Below are 20,593 nucleotides of genomic sequence, written 5' to 3' on the forward strand. Positions count from 1 at the left end.
CATATGTAGAATTTTGAATTATGTATATAAAGTTCATGTGCTCAGAAAAAAAACAAAAAAAAAACCTCCCCAAAGTGAGATTCTCATCTGAGAATGACAGGCCACCTCTGATCACGCTCTCTAGAGCCACATCTTATTCAAGCCTCACCTCAATGCCTTGGCTACTATAAAACATTCAAACGACATTTTGATCAGATGGGGATTCCCTTTGATCCAGGTCTGTGTGGAGCTCCAAGACCCAGGCCTTTCTTCTCCTCTGCAGGATCCACTGATGGGTTCAACGCAGGATGAGAGGGAGTGAGGGATTTTCTCCTCCCATTTTTCTTTCCCTCACTCCTTCCATCTCTCAACTTGTGCTTTCTTCGCCTCCTCAACCCTGTCCTCTGACCCATGGGGCTCTGACTTGTAACTGTGCCTTTGTCCTCTCACCTTCAATACATGAATAAGAGATTAGAGGAGTTCAAACTGCTAGAGGACACAGACCTCTTCTATTAGAATTGAATGCCTCCTGCTACGTGTCTGCTCAGTTTTAAAAGAGTGTAAATATCCAGTAAAGCCTGGTCTCTGCAGCACATCCTATAGCCTAAAATATAAACTGCAACACAGCCAACAGTTCACAGGCTAAACTCTCAGATTATACAAGAAAATACATCAACAAAACAACATTATATTAATATTATAAACTTTAAAGTGTGGGGGCACTCCCTGTCCACATACTGAGGTTTTCATCTCCTCAATTAAGGGACATCTTAAAGGATAGGCTCTGATTTTTTCAAGTATATTTTAATATGACAGTCACATGCCGTATGTTCTTTGAGTGGGTTATTGATCACTGTAATCATTCCTCCACAGTGTCCATTAAGCAACAGCAACTGCTCTGTAAAAGATAGAGATAAAAATCCACAGCTCTTGTCCTGTGCACAACTGTATTCAGAAGTTCAGCCAAAGACCATTTGTACACAAAGACAAGGACATATCTGATTTGGCTAACCCTGACTGCTAGAATCTCATATTAGCCTCAGAATGTATTTTTTATGTGGAGTTTGTCCCCCATTTGTTACAGTGTAGTCACCCAACAAAGGTATCTCTTTACAACCAGTTCAGAGAGGAGGAATGATTACAACAACCGATAACTCTCTCCACATAAATATGGCAATATGGCATGTACGTTTTGTATTAAGTAAAAAAATATCTTAACATCACACAGTTGTTTTTTTCTGGTGTAATAGTCTTGCCTTGAATAGTGGAGGCTGTTAGACTCATAATAAATCCACTCATAATAAAACCATACTATTCTTAATGTAATAGAATTCCTAAGAAATATACTCAGCCATAGGAAGGTGAAAATATAACCTGTCAGATTTTGTCCATGGGGTGTATGTATGGGAGCCCTGCTGTACAGTGTTGTGAGGGAGGAAGAGGAGACTCAGTCACCTCCATCATTCTAGTTTGTTTACTACTTGGTCAGAGCAGAGGCTTGTGTTATTTCCAACCCCCAGACACAACAGTTCTGGAGGGAAGATAAATAATTAGTCATGAGATGAGTTTCTCCCTTCATCCATCAGCCTGGGGAACATGGCTGCTATAGGAGAACTGAAGCCAAATGAGAGTCCTCTCCCTCCAGTGTTTTTGTTCCCCAGACACTCAGCTTGAGATTTCCCTCCTTGATAGGATGACTTTGAAACGTTCAAAAGCTTGTGAGGACAACTCCATCTTTGTCAGGGTGTTCACAGATTAAAAGCAGTTTTTTTTTTTCCGTGGCTCTTGTTAAAAGCAGTGCTTTTAGCATTGGAAAGAGGGAGCGGAGATACTACTTTACCTTTTCATCGAAATTGCCTGGCAAAGTAGAAACACTGAACCTGAGTTGCAAGTCAATTCAGAGCAGATCTTGTTTGAGGCAATTCATGCCACTCAAATCTTCAACTGTAATATTACATCTTTTCTCCACCCAGAACATTTCTCATCTTCTTCTCAGTGTGGTGGAAGATATTTAGGCTCTGTACAGTCATATGAAAAGGAATGGATAAATGTGGGACACCAGCAGCTAAGAAGTTATTTGAGGTTCATTAAGTGACACATTGAAACCAAAATAGAAAATGAATACTGGAAAGGTCTGTCAGTATAGGAATATATTTGGTGTCTGAAGAATGTTTTTAATATGTCAAAGTCTGAGAAATCTCTTTGAGACCTGAATGTATTTTGAATTGTATCGATTCTAGTCACCTGCATTGAAGTCAAACCGGACATTTTCTCGTACCTGGAGGGGTGCCTGGAGATTTGAAAGGATCAGAAAGCTTAGCTTCAAATGTAAAGGCTGTTGAGCTATTTTATCTACACTCTTATTCATTAAGCGTGTGGTGACTGTTGGATTTACACCACCATCTGAGATGGCTCCAAACCGCCAGAGGAGTTAGTTTCTCTGATAGGCTGCTCCAACTGGTGAATTATTCATTTGTGCTATTTGCCAGAGTCGGTGTCCGTGACTGAAAATTCAACAAGGATCGAATGATTGAAGACTCAATGAGGTAGAATATTTTTGATGTTATAGAGGTCAAAAACTCCTCAGCGTTTGTTGTTTGCGGATCCTGAGTAAGCAAGAATAACAGCTTTTTGTTTCCTTCATTTTAGTGAAATTGTAGAACATTTTTGCACAAGCATAAACCCTGAAATGCAGATTTTGCAGATGTACATGATAATGTGAAGCTTTTATTCTGTGATGGTAGCGCTTGATTAAATGTTAGGTTAAGCCTTTTCCAATATATAGAAACTTAACAAACCGTAACTTGTAGCCATTACCGCAGGTTCTGCCGATGCCTACTTTCAGAGTGGATTCCTCCGCTTAAATTTTGTCACTGCTCAGGAGGTATGAAATCCAGGTTCCAGGTGCTCTCAGAAAGGTGAAACGCAACAGCTTGTTTATGACATGTCACACACTTACAGAGAGTAAATACTGCAAGAAAATATACAAGCAAAATCATGTGTGCTTTGCTGCCTTGTTATGCATTTGTAAGTGTAAACTGTGCTTGTTTGCTCAGTGTTGGGGAGTACGCTAGTTTAATTATGCTTCTCAGTAATGTTAGACTGGTGTTTTTATTTTTATTCTCTCCTTCTAACTAGTATGGCAGCACAGCAAGATGTTACATCCGTTCATTTTATTTTTTCTGGAAGATACTCAAAAATTATTGTGCTGCATCTCCACCAGATTCTTCACATTCACCTTCACCTTCTGTTAGTCTTATTCCAGAGAGAATTGAGCTGTGGGCTGGTTTGACGTTACAGAGCAGAGAGAGCGGGACTTGAAACTGCTGGTGCGTCCTTTGGGACATGTCAGCTGCCCACAAGGACACACCCGGCACTACAGCCAGGTGTCAGCAGGTTGGGAACTGATCTTATTCTCTCTCTTTGCGCCAGTCTTTCAACCTCCTACTGTGGGTGGGGCCCTTCCATTAATTTAATGATACTGACATTTATAAGTTGTTATGTGTAAACGTGAAAGTTAATTAATATCAGCCACCCATATTCCATTTTTATCTGTCCCATAACACAAACACCAAAGTGATGTCTCTGTTTCAGTGATGAATATCCAAAAGGTTCTGGTTTGTACAGAACCAAGAACCAATATCTTACAGGTTCTTAAAAGTTCTGATTATGAGAAGTTCCAGGTTACAAGTCATTGAGTTCCTGTTGTGTAAAAGACCTAATATTGAGGGGAGGGCCATACTTGGGGTCATAGAGGTATTGCTGGGGTGGTGCTGATGTCAAAGGGAAAAATGCGGAGTGGAACTAAAGTTGAATGAGGATACAATAAATAAACAAAAGAATTCTCTGCCTAGCAAGGCTGTCAAGACTCAGACAGCAAAATGACATGTCAAGTACAAGATGAACAGATTTTTGACAGGGAAGAAAAGAAAAATCGGTGATGCTCATCAAGCAAACATGTCAGACAGAACCAAAGTCAAGAAAATATAACCAGGCCTACTGTATCTTGCTCTCAAGTTCAGTGTCAGTATAGTGGGATAACCTTGTGTCTTTTCTGTCCAAAAACCATCAGTTTGTGCAGTTTAGCTTCCAGTTCAAAGTAAGGGTGAAAGTAAATCTGCAGTTCATGTTTTGATGTAACATTCAACTTATTTTGTTTTCATTGTTTTTTTAAAAAAAAAAAAGATTAATGATAACTTTAAGAATTGTGAACTACTAACTGATGCTTACTGCAAAGGTTTTATTAGGATTATATTAAAGTAATGGTCATGGCGAATTCAATTAACAAAATCTCAAGCTGAAATTTAAACTGTGTATCTTCTTCCTCCATACCTTCATTCTCTGTCATATTATTTACATTTTTACAAGCCATTTTCTGATTTCATGACACAAGGCTAAATGTTTCATTTCCAGTGTTGCAGTAAAAACTCTGTTAAGTTTGGTAGTAGGAGTTCGAGTTTATCAAACTGATCATTGGTTTTTCTTCCAACACCAGTAATCTAAATGAGCTATTATACTTTATTTTCCCCTTTTAAACCAGCACTTCACTCCTCCTTTTGTAGCACCCTACCCCTCTGAAACCTCCTCTTTCTGTCCTTCCGTCTCTTTTTTCAGTCACTCTCCAGCTTCAGCCACATTTAATGACTCTGAGCCGCAGCCTTTCCTTGGCTGTCACAGAGGGGCTTTTAACAAGGTCCTGCGCTCCTTTCACTCTTTCCTCCTCATTTTACCATGCTGCCACCACTTTCCCCTCTTCCCCTGTAATTTTGCCTTTCTCTGAGGGTAAAGTGCACAGTTGCCTGACTAAAGTAGGGGGAGAGAGATGGGAAGTGGTTTGAGCGTTTTTGCCTTTTATTTAATATGAATCCTGGACATTTCTCAGCCCCCTTTAAGGCTCTGGAAGAACATATTGCTCCAACTGGAACTGACTTAATGCACAGGCATGTGTTGAATGAGAATGTTATATTCAGTTTATTAATAGGAACCAATGAGATGCTTCTTAAATATTAAAAAAATGTTAGGATATACAGTATATTACAGAGAATATTATGAATTTGCTTTAGAGCTAAAACAATTAGATGATTAATTGTTAAGTCAATCAACGGAATATTTATCTGGAACAATTTTGATAACCAATTAATTGTTTCAATCATTTTTCAAGCAAATTTGACAAACATTTTCGACTTTCAGACACAAAAAGACATCTGAAATTATGTCAACTTGTGCTCTGGGAAATTGTAATGGATATTTTTTTCCTATTTTCTGATGTTTTATAGATAGATGGTTAATCGATTAATTGAGACAATTATTGGTAGAAAATAGGTTAGTTGCAGCCCTTCTATGCTTTATGGATGAATTGAATGCATATACTGAAGCACGTCTCAGTTAATAGCTGTGTTTGTGTGTTTGATGAATGGAGATATGATGTCCTTGGGCTTATATTTGTATTCATAACGAACAAGGAAATTAAAGCTGACTAAATCACCTCAGGCTCCCTGCATTTCAATTATAGACAGTATAAAGGAGTTATTGATCCATAGCAGAGGAGACACACAGGGAGGCAGAGAGATTTTTAAATACTCATCAGTCGTCACACTTCTATAAGGTTTAGTAAATCTCTTCTTTAATTGATTTCTAGGAGAAGGCAAAAGCTAGTGAGCTTCAGCAGACCAGTGAAACAGTTCAAAGTATTGCTGTGTTATTCTGAAATACATTCCCTTGTGTATCCCTCGGTACTGTTTCTCCAGTAATCTACAGCGTTCTACAATGTTCTCCCAGAAAGCCCCAGTGGGTTGTGGCGTTCCATCATCTTTAAGCTGCAGTAAAGGACGGGGAGGGGTGGCTGCTCAGGTTCATTCAGTGTTCCACCTGACCATGATTAATGTGAGAAAGGCCTGGTTCACACCTAACCCGTAGAGTACCCACCCCACTCCACTGCACCCCTTCCCACCACCCCCATCCCCTCTCTCGATTGGTTTAGCAGCGTGTTCAGCCAGCCATGCAGTGCTGAAGCTTCAAAGGTCAACTAGCCATCTCCCAGATGTCCTGCTAGACCCTCTAGTTCCACGGATAGATTACTGAATGGGCCTACTGGGCACATTCTCAGGGTCCCAAGGGGTCAGAGGGGTCCAGAGCCTCAGTATGAGGTGACTATTCATATTTCTTACTGTAAAGTCAGTCAAATGACTGTAAAGAGCAGAAAAATGACTACCAAGAGAAGAAAAATTACTACAGAGAGTCACAAAACAACCAAAGAGAGATGCAAGAGCATTACAAAGACAGATAAAACAACCACAATTATGCAAAACAAGATGCAAAACAACCAGAGAGAGACACAAAACTACAACAAAGACCAAAACAACTACAGAGTGATGCAAAAATGATTAAAGAGATGCAAAACAACTGTGTAAACTGCGACTCAAAACAGCTACAAAAAGTCAAAACAGCTACAGAGATATGCAAGAGGACTACAAAGATGCAAAACAAATAGAGAGGGATGCAAAATAACTACAAAGACTCAAACAACTACAGAGACTCAAAACAGAGACGCAAGAGGACTATAAAGATGGAAAACAAATACAAAGGGATGCAAAACAACTACAGACTCAAAACAGCTACAGAGATATGCAAGAAGACTACAAAGATGCAAAACAGAGGGATGCAAAAATAATTACAAAGACTCAAACAACTACAAAGACTCAAAACAGAGAAACGCAAGAGGACTACAAAGATGCAAAACAAATACAAAGGGATGCAAAAAAACTATTAAGACTCAAAACTACTACAGATACACACAAAATGACCACAAAGAGACCTAAAATGACTACAGTGAGACGCAAAATGAATACAATGTAACACAAAAATGGCCTTTAGTCTGGGGGTCTTTTGCGTGTCTTTGCCCAGGGATTCATTGTCTAATAACATATCCATGTCTAGTTCTTTCTGTCATTGTTTCTTTCTTAGTTTCTTTCCTTCTTTTTGTCTCTTTCCTTCTTTCTTCCTACTAAATATCTTCCCTCTGTGCCATCTGTCTCCCCTCAGTGTCTCCTGTAACACCACAGACGGTCTTTGTGAAAGATGGGAGAGATCACTGAGGATTTCTATCTATCTGACCCCGGTGTGCCCTTCATCTTCCGCTCACAGCTTGATCTATCACACACAAGTGCTTTTTATTGTTGTTTGGCAGCAGGCTCTTGGCCCATGGCTCTACTTGTCTCTCTCCACCCCTCTCGTTATTATTGTGAGCCTTGATCTGTTGGGAATACGCCAACATATTTGCATTTTGTCAGTACTTCTTTTTTTTAATCATCTCTAGAACCACACACAACCTAAAAGCCTGTATTCTCACTGATTTTGTAAGACAGGTAAGCTTTATGATCAGGTAAAGGTTATTCATAAAAACCTTTTTTGTCCTGAAAGCCATTATCTAAGACTCAGCTATCCTCTACCTACTCTCTTGAAATATTAATTATCAGCTCTTAAATGGCAAATTGAAAATTACAGGGTCTTACAGAGACAGCATTTGAATGTTCATGTTTTAGACATCTGGTGGATTTAAATTAAAGACACTACCTGTTTCTTGATTCCTATTTTAGCTGTGTCTGTTCTATCCTTGACCCATAAGAATGACACATACATCCACTGTGCAGAGAAAATGTAGCTAATCATCTGCTTGACAAACTGCTCTGCTAGTTAAGAATTAAATTCCTCCAAAACAAGAAATGTGGCATCTCTTCCTCTTTTTCTTGCTCTCTCTGATCTTTCTCACACAAGTGACAATTTCATATTTCTTTTCTTGTATCTATACTGAACACAACTTACACACAGTTGTTTTCATGATGATGATCATCATGAAGTTTACTAAAGTAGATTCACTAAATGAACCATACTTAAAAACTAAATCCACAAAAGGATCGCATGGATTTTGTGGCTGCTAAACCTGCACAAATAAGACAAACAGAGTATGTGTAATTCACAAAGCACTCGTAAAGTGTGAAATGCACCCCAAACTGTGCTGCCAAGCAAATAGCGTCATAGTGTGCCTGTTCCATTTGCATGTATGTAAATTAGGTCTTATTCATACATTTTGCACAAAATTGGCCTCTTTCTATGCAAAAAAAGCCTTGTTGCAAAAACAGTCTAATTCACAAAAACCAGCACTAATATTACGGTGGAGTTATTAGTGTCCTCAGATAGTTGGTGTTAACTGCACGCACACTCACTCCTCACTCACTCTATCTCTCTGTCTCTCTTCAAATCTCTCTCTCCCATCTTCAAAGCTTGTGAGGCATGAATGATATTGAATTGATATTGAATGATATCAAGGGTGAAATCTTCAGTCAGACAATGGGGGTGGATCAAGAACGGGGTGGCAGGCTTATCTTGGACTTTCAGCTACTTAAAATAAAAATGTCCTGACAGTTCTGATGGAGCTCAGGATTCATTCATAAGAGCTGCTTTAATACAAACAATTCAACCATATAAACCTGGAATCTGTGTGTCCTAATCTGTGTAGATAAACACAGAACATCAATTACCATCAGATCCTAACCGATGCCTGTGTGTGCGCACCTCTGCTAATTAAAGCACAATTTGAAGCTTTTGTGCCCTCTGCAGTTTTCATTATGGACCAATCTGTGTGCTGAAATGTAGACAAGAGCCTGAAACACTGGAAACCGCTCCACTCACTCAAACAGATGTAAAACAAGGGCAAACTGCACTCAGCTGCAAATCTTTATGGACGTGTTTGCGCTGGCATATCATTAGCGCAAAATCTTTTGTGAATAAGACTTTAAAACGGGACAGATTGTGGGTGCAAATTCTGCACATTTCACGGTGCTATTAGTGGGCTTAATCCATTCTTTGTGGATTTGGCCCTTTTGGTTTTTTCATGGAGGACTCTGGTTTGATTCTTTTAGAGATAAAACAAAGTAAACTTACTGTATTTATAATGATTATATTGATATATCGCCACATTAAATAGAGTTATGTCCTGGTCCCCAGCAATTTTTGATTAAAACCCTCAATAAAAAGCTAATGTGCGTTGTGTTGTACAGATATATATTGGTAAAGTGCACAGTAGTCTCTTTTGCTAATGTCAGGCGACTTGGCAGTGACAACAAGTCTTGTCTCTTTGAAGTGTCAGTTCATATATACAGTATTACAAGGGCCGCAGGGTATTGAAGCGTTGCAATGTTAGTATCAACACAGCAGTCACTTTGTTAGCAGCCTTTTAACATTCCCCTGCTACAGCTTATGGGTTTCCCTTCCCCGCAGGTCTTTGTATAATCAGAAGGGTTGCTCATTTAGTCTGAACTCACTACAGCAAATGATTAGACGGTTAACTCTTACAGTGAACCCATACAGTATTGACTGTGGCTTGACAAGCCATCATCCAAAAGATTCTCAGTAAATACATGCTATGTATATGTAATCTGTGTCATGACAGCAGGTATCGGTCAATATTCTGTTATTGAGGACAGCAATAATGGGCAGACACATGGATTAAGCCAGATTTTAACCCCAAATCGGTCGATCCTGACTATTAGCATTTGGCCGAATATCCACCAGACAGTAATCGAGTATAACTAAGTACGTTTACTCAAGTACTGTATTTAAGTATATGGTATTTATACTTAACTTGAGTATTTCCTTTTTATGCTACTTAGAGGGAAATATTGTACTTTTTACTCCACTTCAGAGTTGTAGTTCTTTGCTTTTTTTCAGATCAACATTTATACATAATACTATCAGTATATAAAATATGCTTTTGTTTGTTTGCTTTGTAGTTTGAGCAGTCCCACATTTTGATCTCCCTCATGGCTGTTGTCAAAAGATACATCATAAACTGTAGTCAAGTTGTTTTAATATTACTGGAGTAGTATTAGGGCTGCTTGATTATGGCAAAAATCACAATTATTTTGGTCAATATTGAGATCAGGATTATTTAACACAATTACTCACTGACTTTGGAAACATCATGAATTTATCAAACTTTAAAAAAAACTGGTCTTTAACAGCAACAGTGGATTTCCTTGAAATTCAACTGAAAAACAAATAAAAAAAGACATGTAAAAAAATGAGATAAATAAATTAATAAAAATAAATAACATATGATATATAAATATATATACACATTTAAATAAATAATATAAAAATAATAAACAAAAATAAATTGGATCAAAATAAATAAGATCAATTATGCTGTAGTGTACTGCCACAACCCACTGAAAACTCCTAATGTTTGATAATGTTAAAAGAAAAGTTAGAGCAAGCTAGAGAGTGAATGAAGAAAAGGAGCGGCGGTAGTGAGAACAAAGCCAGTGAATGAGAGAAATAAAACATTTTATGATTGTTTCGTGGCAGTGGAAGAGTAATGTCCTCCCCTCATCCTAAATTGGTCTTGAATACTAGAGCATTTCCTTGTTTTGTGAATGAAGTGGTACACAAGACAAAACAACAACATCATTGCAAAAAAGAATGCGGCATAATAATTGTTTTATCTCGATTATCTTGTTTTTATAATCATTGGAAGCCAAAATTGTAGCTGAAAATAAAATTTGATTAATCGCCCAGCTCTACATTAAATTTTGCTTTTTCTTTTGGTTTATTTTGTTGAGGCAGCAGTCATCTTATTTGAACCTTAATGAAATTATCAGCAGACAAAGGTGCTCCATGTTTAAAGGTGCTATATGCGACATTCAGCCCCACTAGATCTCACACTGGAGCACCAGCATCTCAGACCAAAACAAATGGGTACGTTTGCAAAACCTCCCCCTCTCTTCATGTTCCTCCTCCCTCCCTTCACGTTTCTCCCCCCTCCCTTTGTGTTCACAGCAATGTGTTGTGAAACACAAGGCTCTTTTATATAGAGATCCCGCATTATAGCTGTAAACAAGATCTGTCATTAAGACACCTTCTCTTTTTTACACTAAACCAAACCAAGCAGGCATAATGCCGCCCCCGTGTATGTTTTTTTATACGGCATGCCGGATTCAGAGGAGTGATGTGTAACACAACAGTTTAGTGTACATTTTAGCTGTAATATGAGAAAATCTGTGACCTGGTCGCCATGTTGAAAATAGACGAACCAAAACCAAGCACCGTCCAACTTGCAGTACGTCACCCATCACTTCACCACCAGCTGAACACAAAGAGAGTGGAGAGGCGGTCTGTGTGGACCATTAGTCTCTTTATAAATGCTGGGAGAGCCAGAAGTTTCACAGGAAGAGACATGCATACACTAACATGCATGTGTAGTCTGACCGGCTATCAAAACAAAGAACAGAGAAGCTCGGATTACAACACGGATGCCATTTCTCCACTATATTTTTACATAGCAAATAGTTGTTTGCTGCTATTTTAATGTTCTGAATCTCATATATAGCACCTTCAAGTCCAAGGTGAGCATCCACATTGTGACTGGTCAATTGATCCATTTAGTGTAAGCAGAAAAGTTCTACATTTTGGTCTTGTAGAAAGGGCGATTTGAACATGTAGTGTGTTTTAACACAATGTACAAGATTAATAAAAATATACACTGTCTGCCCATTTTAATGGGAGCTTTTAAAGCATTTTCCATCCCCCACTCTCTCCATTTACTCTGTTCTTTTAAATCTTACTCTTGTGATCTTCTTGTCCCTCATCTTCTCTCCTCTTTCCATCAATGTCTCTCCTGTTTTGACACTGCTGTGCAGCTTTCCGTCAGAGCTCCAGTCAACCATCCCAAGAGTTGAAGAAAGGTCAACCGTTAAAACAATAACAGTGACCTTGAGTCTTGACGGGTTTAATGGCTGAAGCAGCTGACCATAGCTACATATCTCATGACTGTTACTTCTGCACCAGGATTGTCCAGGTGGTGCATCACTCTGTGTTGAGTGATGATGATGGACTAGTGATATAGATGGACTGGAGCTTTCTGATGGACCATATGGAGGTTACGCCTGTTGTTTTTTTATTCATCTTGTAGAAGCTTCTGTGTGGAACATCAGGTCGGGCTGTCGAGTTTCTCCATCAAATTTAATGACACGTGATAGTCTGTGACACGCCTGTCTATGTTGATGAACACTTGTGTGTGACCATGTGTGTAGCTGTTGCCTTCAGGGACCACAAAGTACCACTCACTCTTTCTGTCCAACCTTGGTTTTTCAATGTAGCGTGCAAGAAAGACAGAAACCTTGAGCAGCTGCCCCAAATCTATCTACGTATTTTAAAGTGAACTCTGCCAATTAGCAATCCTATGCTTTTACAAAGTACACACTTATTTTATTTTCTACAGATGTTTTGTGAACTAGTTAAAGGGCAAATTCATTATTTTATGTTTTTTTTTAGGTTTTTATATCATTCTGTAGCTTCCTAGTAGTGTTCCATATGTACTCAAATTTGGGTGGAAGTACATATGTTTTAGCATCAAAATAACATTTTCCTGAGTCGTTCTAAAGAGTTTTTCCCAAGTGACCTGATGTAGGTTTCTGTATGATCATGTTGCTACATATAAACCAATATAAACCCCCCAGCCTACCTAGCCAGTAGCCACAGAGACAGACAGAGCACTCACTGTTCCTGCTGCTCAAAGTTTAAAAAATAAACTCTGAACTCTCCTCCCGCCAGTAAATGGCTCCAGATCAGGGCAGAATCTGGCATCACCATCAACCCATGTCACTGCTTTGTGCTAACGGTCGAGTGGGTGTTTTCATTTGAGCAATCTGGAAAAAAGCACAGATGTAATCGTCCTTTAATATCTAGGATTTCTGTATGAAGTGGTAGGAAAACTGAATTAGAGGGTGTTGTTTGTATGTGTGTTCGATTGGGGTGATCCAAGGTACAGAACTGCAGTTTTTTAATCCCTGCAAGCAACCAAAAAAAAAGAAGTTTAACCAAAATCCTTCGCATACACAGGGGCAAAATAAGAGATCATTATAGTCACTTTTCAGAAAATCCACTTTAACGTATTAAATCATGAGGAAACTGAACAATTTGTGCTGTTAAATGGTGGGGTGCTCCTCTCTCTTCCTCTTCCTTTCTTCCACACAAACAAATATAGACACAGCTGCTTCCTAAAAAAATATACAGTAAATAATGAGTAAATGTTGGCAATCTTTTAAATAAACAAGTATCAGAAATGTTCTGGAAAATATTCACAGCTTTTCGAGGTTTATTGAAAACATCCTGAGAGATTTGCATATTTGAAGGCAGCCTACACCTCCAGCATCCTCAGTCACAACATCTGTGGTTACTGTGACAATAGATTCAGAGCTGTCTGGATGGAGAGGCGTGGTGAGATAAGAGCTCTGGTGAGTTCACTTTAGCTTTTGACATTTTCTCAAACAGCAGTTCCCTGGCTTCTTCTAATTGGCTGATTCCTGTGCTGTACTTGGCTGCTGATGATAAAAATACTGCAGTGCTGAGCAGGAGAGTGAGATGACCGCAGCTAACCTGAATGGACGAAAATTAAAGCTTCTGAATGTCACTGTCAAAGCTTTTGAATGTTTTTCGTTTTTCTTGAAAGCATTGCAGCTCAATTTGTGAAAAGGCTACATAATACCAAAAGACTTGTTGTAGCACACCTTTACTTTTGCCCACATGTGGTCACTTAAATCCTTGGTTTCTATCTCACTATATTATGGTATATTATGGCCTTTGGCGCTCTTGGCTATTTCCCAGGGGAACCACTTCAAGTTTTTCTTTCTAGCTGCCAGCTGAAACCAATGTTTTTTCTTTGAAATGGTCACGGTATTAAACCCTTTCTTCGTCACTAACTAAAGTGGCTCAAAATTTCATGTTTAGGCTAAAGAGGATTTTTGTTGCCTTCTCGATAACACAGTTTCAGTCTTAATTATCTGTCTAACTGTAATCTCTTTTGCTACACAAAGAAACTTTGCACAAAAGCTTATTTTGTGAAATCTCATTGGTTGCAGGACATGACTGGATAATTAACTAATTGGTCTTGTGAAAGAGCTGCAATTTCTTTTATTGGTAAATGGATCGCAGCAGAGCCATTAGTTGGGAGACAGATCCATTACATGGCAACACCCTCTGCAGTCCACAGTGCCTAACTGATGGAGGTGTCTGTGAAACGTATGGATCTTATCTTTCACATGCTTTATGTGACCATGGAGAGATCCAGTTCCATGACTACTCATTGATCCCCCACCCATCATGTATTACCGTATACATAGTAGCTTCTGGTATGCCAAATCTTCTATGGGGCTCCAGTGGACTCTCATGTTGTAGTGAATCAATATCTTTGGCAGGATCTCATTTCTCTTGTCTGTTTTTCTGTCTATCCTCTCAAACTCCGGGGACCTGGAAAAACCCAGAGAAAGACAATGCATCTGTGGTGAATGGATCAAATAGACTGTAGTGTAGTGTCTGTAGTGTTTCCATGTTTCCTTGTAGTTGCTCCGTGAAACATGATGACCACCAAAGTTAAAGTAACTTTTCCCAAGGTCTTGCACACCCTTTTGACATGAATCAGCATTGTTACCTTCAGGCTTGACAGTAAAAGACTCCAGCTGATTTCACTTCTCCAAGGTACATTGCTTTTATCCACTGACAACTGATAAAAGATGATTTATATAGCTCTCACCTTTGATGAAGCAATATCACACCAAATTGATGGTAACTTTTCACGACAATTTTTTTTGACTTTGTGGGTTCCCCAACTCTAATGAGAATAACACATTTTGCTCACAGTTGAAGTTTGATGCATGGATGAGGAATTAAGAGTGTTGCTGACTCAAACCCCCAAAATGTTCAGTCAGTTGAGAGTAATTGTCCCTTAAACAATAAAATCATGATTATGTTATACATACATCATGAGCTCCATTGGAAAATACCTGTTTTACTTCACAGCTATACCTAGAGGTGGTAGATTCACTGTCTTTCTCATGGACACAACAGCAAAATTGCTGCTTGCTGACACGAGGGCTTGTACCTACAAAATTGTTTCTCCATCTGTAGAACAGTACTCTTGCTCATGAAGCCATCCTGCTGATAAGGGGTTAGGGCTACAAGAAACACAAGACTGAATCATTGCACAAAAACAAACAAAAAAAAATGCTGTTTTTACAGAAGTTTAATTGAACATGTTTGAACTTTAGTTTTCTAGCCTGTATTGGAAGTCTTAACATGTCAGCCCAGACTGTTGTTTCAGGGTACCTGCAAGTAATCTAAGAGAGAAGGTTTTCCTTTAAGCAATTACTGTCTCTTGCAAGAGCATATCAGCAACCACTGAACCAGTCGTTTCTTGCCTATTTGCATTGTTGTAACTCAGCTTTATAGCAACTGTCTGTGTATTTTCTTGTTGGCTGTTTTTTGGTGTTTGTTGTAATTTGTGTTTACTGTATTGTTTATGCTTATTCTTTATTGCCATTCATGGCTGAGCCATTACTGCAGGGAAGATGCCCTAATATCAAGCATATGTGCAAGGGAGGAAATGATGGGTAACTGCTTGAAATTCAGACAATTAGTGTGGTGACATTTGCTTCTAAAAATACTTTTATGGGTATGTGCTGTAGCAGTGGGGATTTAGAGGAAATAAGTGTGAGACTTGATTTTGAACATTCTGTGGACTGATAATAATAATAGTAATAATAATAATAATAATAATAATAATAATAATAATGGTATTTAACATTTGGACAAAATATCTAATGACCTAAAGTTATATATATTGGCATCAATGTTCAAAAACCTGTATTAGATACTCCTCCCATTATTACCCCTATGTGTTTTTGTCCTCTTTCACACTGATGACATTATACAAGTTTAAAGGTTAGCCCAAGAGGTTGCAGTGTCATGATTCCTATGAATGCTGCTTGAACTGCAAAAGGGTGCTCAAAAACCCACCCATTTCCCTGTTAAAGGACCATTAGTGTGTGTCCTTCCCATTTACAGCAAATTGCATAACAGTGCTGCAGAGTTTAAATACAAAGAGATATTTTTGTTTTATTACCAAATTCCATTATTCCACAACTTTAATTTGAAGGTTACAGCCACATTGTTGTAACCATTTTCCCGCAGTTTCAAGGGACCAGAGAATCAAATATTTCTTGGGCAGTTATTCTTGGTTTCATTACTGATACTAAATGAAAAAAGAACTTTGTGGAAGTCTAGAGTTGATTGTTTAGTGAAGGTGTTCTTTGGTGTTGAAGGCCAAAGACATGTATTGTAGCACATTTTTTCTGTGTTGAGACAGACTTTAAATTTTAGAGGCATGATTGTATACAAAGTCAATTTCCTGACAGTCACAGCCAGAGTATGAAGTGATTGAGACTCTGTCCAAACCACTTCTCTTGGCAGCTTTGCCTGCTGCAGCTGCCCAATGAGAGTGGCTGGATGTTTGCGAGAAAATGCTAGATTCCTAGCCTCCCTCACTCTAGCTGGCAGGATAAAACTATCCATGTAGTAGGGCAGGTCCTGGCTGGCTATGCGTGGTCCATATGCTTACATCTACATACGCCTACATCTCAGCCGCTGTCAAGACTATCTCCCCTACGTATTCCATATGTACAGGGACGATTCCTACGGGGACAGCTGATGTGGATACGCATCACCTGTGGTGGCCATGCACTGATTAGCAACATGTGGTTACATAAGCACCATGTGTACGTGACCTCTCCAAGCAGTCAGACGTGTGTGTATCATGACATTTGAGTTGTGCATGTTTTAGCATGTATGTTTTGACATCAGCATTGTCCGCTTACCTAGTGAGAAGGAGAGCTGGTCTATAGAACCCTCTCTGGCTGGTGGAAACGTGGCAGCTTGTGGCATCAGCTTTGCTGGTCTGCTTGCATAGCCATTGTCTCACGTGAAATCTGACCCTGTCAGAAGAAATAGTGGGCATGCTTTCCAGCTGATTGCTACACCACTGTGGCCAAGTGTGGCTCATGTGTATCAGCAGCAGCGCCATCTAACGTCCACAGTTGTGGTCCCTTGTGGAATCCGACCTTCGCGAGCAGGTGTACTTTAGCCATGGGTAATTCCAAAGGGAAAACAAAGCCAGGTAACTGGCATGCCTCCACGGTCCACTTGGGCTTCCATGTCAGCGTGTTGAATGTATGAGAGGTGAATAGCACCACTGAGTGCATACTGTACTTTTCAGCTCATAAGCATTCCCATATTTTTTGTTGTGCAGAGAAAATGGCAAGCCCAGTAGGCCACACCTGTTTGGGCTGTGGGATAAGGATGCCAATGGAGGATGGTCATGATCAATGTGTGCATTGCTTAGGGCTGAACCATGCACACATGGCCAGCCAGGACCTGGCCTCCTGCATGAATTGTTTTATCCAGCCAGCTAGAGTGAGGGAGGCTAGGAATCTGCCATTTTCTTGTAAACATCCATTCACACTCATTGGGCAGTTGCAGCAGGCGAAGCAGCCAAGAGAGGTGGTTTGGAAGGAGTCTCAATCACTTCATACCCTGGGTGTGGCTGTCAAGAAATTGACTTTGTATACAATCATGCCTCTAAAATTTAAAGTCTGTCTCAACACACAGAAAAGCCAAATCGGAGCCAAATCAGTTTAAAATGCATCTTAAAATAATCTGCAATCTGAGCTCATGCTGCACAGGGTGCAAGTAGTTTTTTTTTTCCCAATAGCAAAGCACTTTAAAATTAGTAGGTTATCACAGAGGGGTTGGAGGTGTGCAGCCTGTTGCCTGCAACTCTTCATCTAACAGCTCAGTGTAGCTGCTTCTTTTTGGTCTATTTGGACGACCATGTCTTGTTTTGTAGAAGTCTTTCTGATAAGGAGCCACTCTGTGTTTCACCCGTTAAATTCTTTTAATGTGAAGCAGCTGCAGTCGGAAATGTTGGGTTTGCATTAGCAGTAACTCAATGCAGCTCTGACATGGCGCTAGGAGAGTGAACAGTAAACACTGAGACTGATATCAATGAGATAACATTAAAAACAGCTATACTGGGTTACAGACATGCATCGTTTCCTGTAAATCCCTCATGTATAGATAATTACAGAATGTATATACATTAAAGGAATATTGCTGAAAAAATGCAGACCATAAATACTGGCTTTATTTTATGATAATTTTGATGATTATAACTTCAAAACCCATTTGTTGTCTTTGGCTATTTCTTGATTTTATTACCTTGTAAGTTGTCTACCTCCCTTTTCCCCCTCTATTCTTCCAATAAAGCACTTTGAAATAACCGGAAAAAAATGTGGTTTACCAAAGTTGGTTTGCTCACGTCAGCAATTAAGGTTTGCTAGGAAAGCCATGTTTAATTAAAGGGGACCTACTATGCTCATTTCCAGCGCTATATTTTTATTCTGGGACTCCACTAGAGTAGCTTTGCATGATTCACAGTTAAAAAAAATCCTTAATTATCTTACACCGGCTGTTTTCTGCTGTCTCTTTAAGGCCCCCCTCCCAGTGAGCCCACTCTGTTCTGATTGGTTAGCTTCCGGAAGCTGCGTCACAGCCAACTTCCTGCTGCTTCATAAACAAACCATGAAACAAACTACAGTAGTAGGATGTCATTTCTACATGTTTGAGCTGGAACCTGATCCAAAATATATGAGTGAACAACGCAAACAACACATGGAAAAACCTTAGCAACAACCTTAGCAACCAAGGCTACAGAATGGGTGGCCGATTACGGGCATGCGTGACAATCTGATGTCAGCTTATTAGCAAGGTAGAAAGAAAACACCACAAACGAAGCATTCAGGGCAGGCTGAAGCCCTTAACCTCAAGTTTTGGAACTCTGACCATGTATAACATAGATATCCAACATCATAACAGTATTTAAATAACAGAAAACCACAAAAAGCATGATAGGTCTCCTTTAAAGGTAATTTGGGGGACAGATTGCAGAGAGAGAAAATAAATGCAGCTCAACCTCTCACCGTCATTTGTTCTTGAATAAACTATTAAGTCATTCGTCTCAATGACAACTGATGCTGGGAGTCAGTGCTTAGTTACAGAGCAGTCTGACAGATAGACAGATGGACAAAGAGAGGACTATTAATGTTCACTTTGGCCTTGATCTTATGGCACCTTTTTTTCCCCTGTGGTTCAGCAGTGTGGTGGAGGTTTGGGATTGAAAGACTGGGTAAAAAATTATAATAAGCTTCGAGTTTATAGCTGAAGGCCATGCATCAATTATCCATGTACTTACTTACCAACTGAAAAAAAACTGCTTTATAGCAATAATAACGCACACTTCAGAAAGCACTAATGATGCGCTCACTGAAGTTGTGCTGAACTGGGAGGTGTACGCCACATCAACACTGCTTTGTGTATATGGTTGCGGTGTGTATGCAGTACATGTACGAAACGCATCCATCATGCACTTGCATGCATGTTTATTTGGTCCTCTTAGATACTTCCTGCTGTTTATTTTCAGACACAAGAGTGAGGGAGCCATAATTGCCAGACTTTAAAAGCACTGGCCTTTTCTGAATCAAATAACATATGGCTTTGAAGAGAGCATCTTCATGTCTTCAAAGGAAAGACTGGAAGGGAAAAAGAGAGAGAGAGAGGAGAAGAGGGAAACAAAGAGAGAGGGTATAGATAAATATCTCTGACCATACGCCTACATCTCAGTTGCTGCTCCTCTCCCCAGACACCCACTTAGAAGGAGGAGAGGACCTGTACTGGTCAATGTGGAGCTTTTTGATTAATTTAGACCATTATGTGTTGCATCAAAGTTCAGAGATATTTTAAAATGAGGTATAAGTATCTTAATTGAGTCTTTTTTTCCATTAAATAGCCCCTAAACCAGGCTGAAGAGACATTTGTAATGAGTCTCATTTTTTAAAATTTATTTAAATGAATCCATTGTTTTGACAGAGTTAATGAGTAACACAGCAAGTCATTACTCATAACTCACATATACTGTATGCCCACGACTCATTAAATCCTTTTTGTATCACTGGAGTCTTAAAAAGTTTGGGAATGCCCTTCTTTCAATTCTTATTTCTAAAAAAGGTTTAAAGATGTTGAAAATGAAAGCATTCAAAACTGAGTGAGAGAAAAATATGTCCATACTCTAACTTTCCTCTTTTTATTGAAAAATTCAGAATGTTTTTACAAGTTGGGCTTTGACCATCCTTTGTACCTGGTCTTCTGTTATGTTATGTTTTGCTCACCCAGAATCAACAGCTTATTCAGTCTTTTGTTGTTTGTTTTTCTCTCTGAAGAAACGTATGTCTGAGTGACAAGACAACAGCAGAGTATTTTCTCTGTTGCGGGTCTCTGAGGGATCATTTTGATTGACAGCTAGATTTTCTGACAGCCCTTATTCTTTTGGCTTCATCTTTATTGTGTCTGTTAAAAGTTTGTTTTGTCCCTTTCAGACTCCTTTTTTGTGCCATAAGGATTTTCTTTGTTTGCTCAAGTCCATTTTGCCTTTATGACTGACTGAATGGCTGGCTAGCTGTTGAGCAGGAGGGCTGAATGTCATTGAATGCATCAGCCAGCGCACATCACGCCACTCTGACTCACTGTATAATAGATGAGTCAGATGAATCACATGAGGGAATGTTTAAGCTGCCATCTTTAATGAACTTATAACTTCACCTGAAAAATCCACTTCACCTTGCACAGTTTGAGATTTGGAGCATATATAGTTGAACTCACACAACAACCAATC

The 20,593-nt window shown here is 39.2% G+C and overlaps 1 protein-coding gene across 3 annotated transcripts in view; it reads left to right on the forward strand.

The window, feature by feature from the left end:
* Window positions 1–20,593, forward strand: part of LOC121901499 (ecto-NOX disulfide-thiol exchanger 2-like) — a 195,316-nt gene that overhangs the window by 78,039 nt on the left and 96,684 nt on the right. The gene's annotated exons all lie outside the window — the stretch shown is intronic.

Source organism: Thunnus maccoyii, chromosome 8 (assembly GCF_910596095.1).
Source record: "Thunnus maccoyii chromosome 8, fThuMac1.1, whole genome shotgun sequence".
In the NCBI taxonomy this organism is placed as follows: Eukaryota; Metazoa; Chordata; class Actinopteri; order Scombriformes; family Scombridae; genus Thunnus; species Thunnus maccoyii.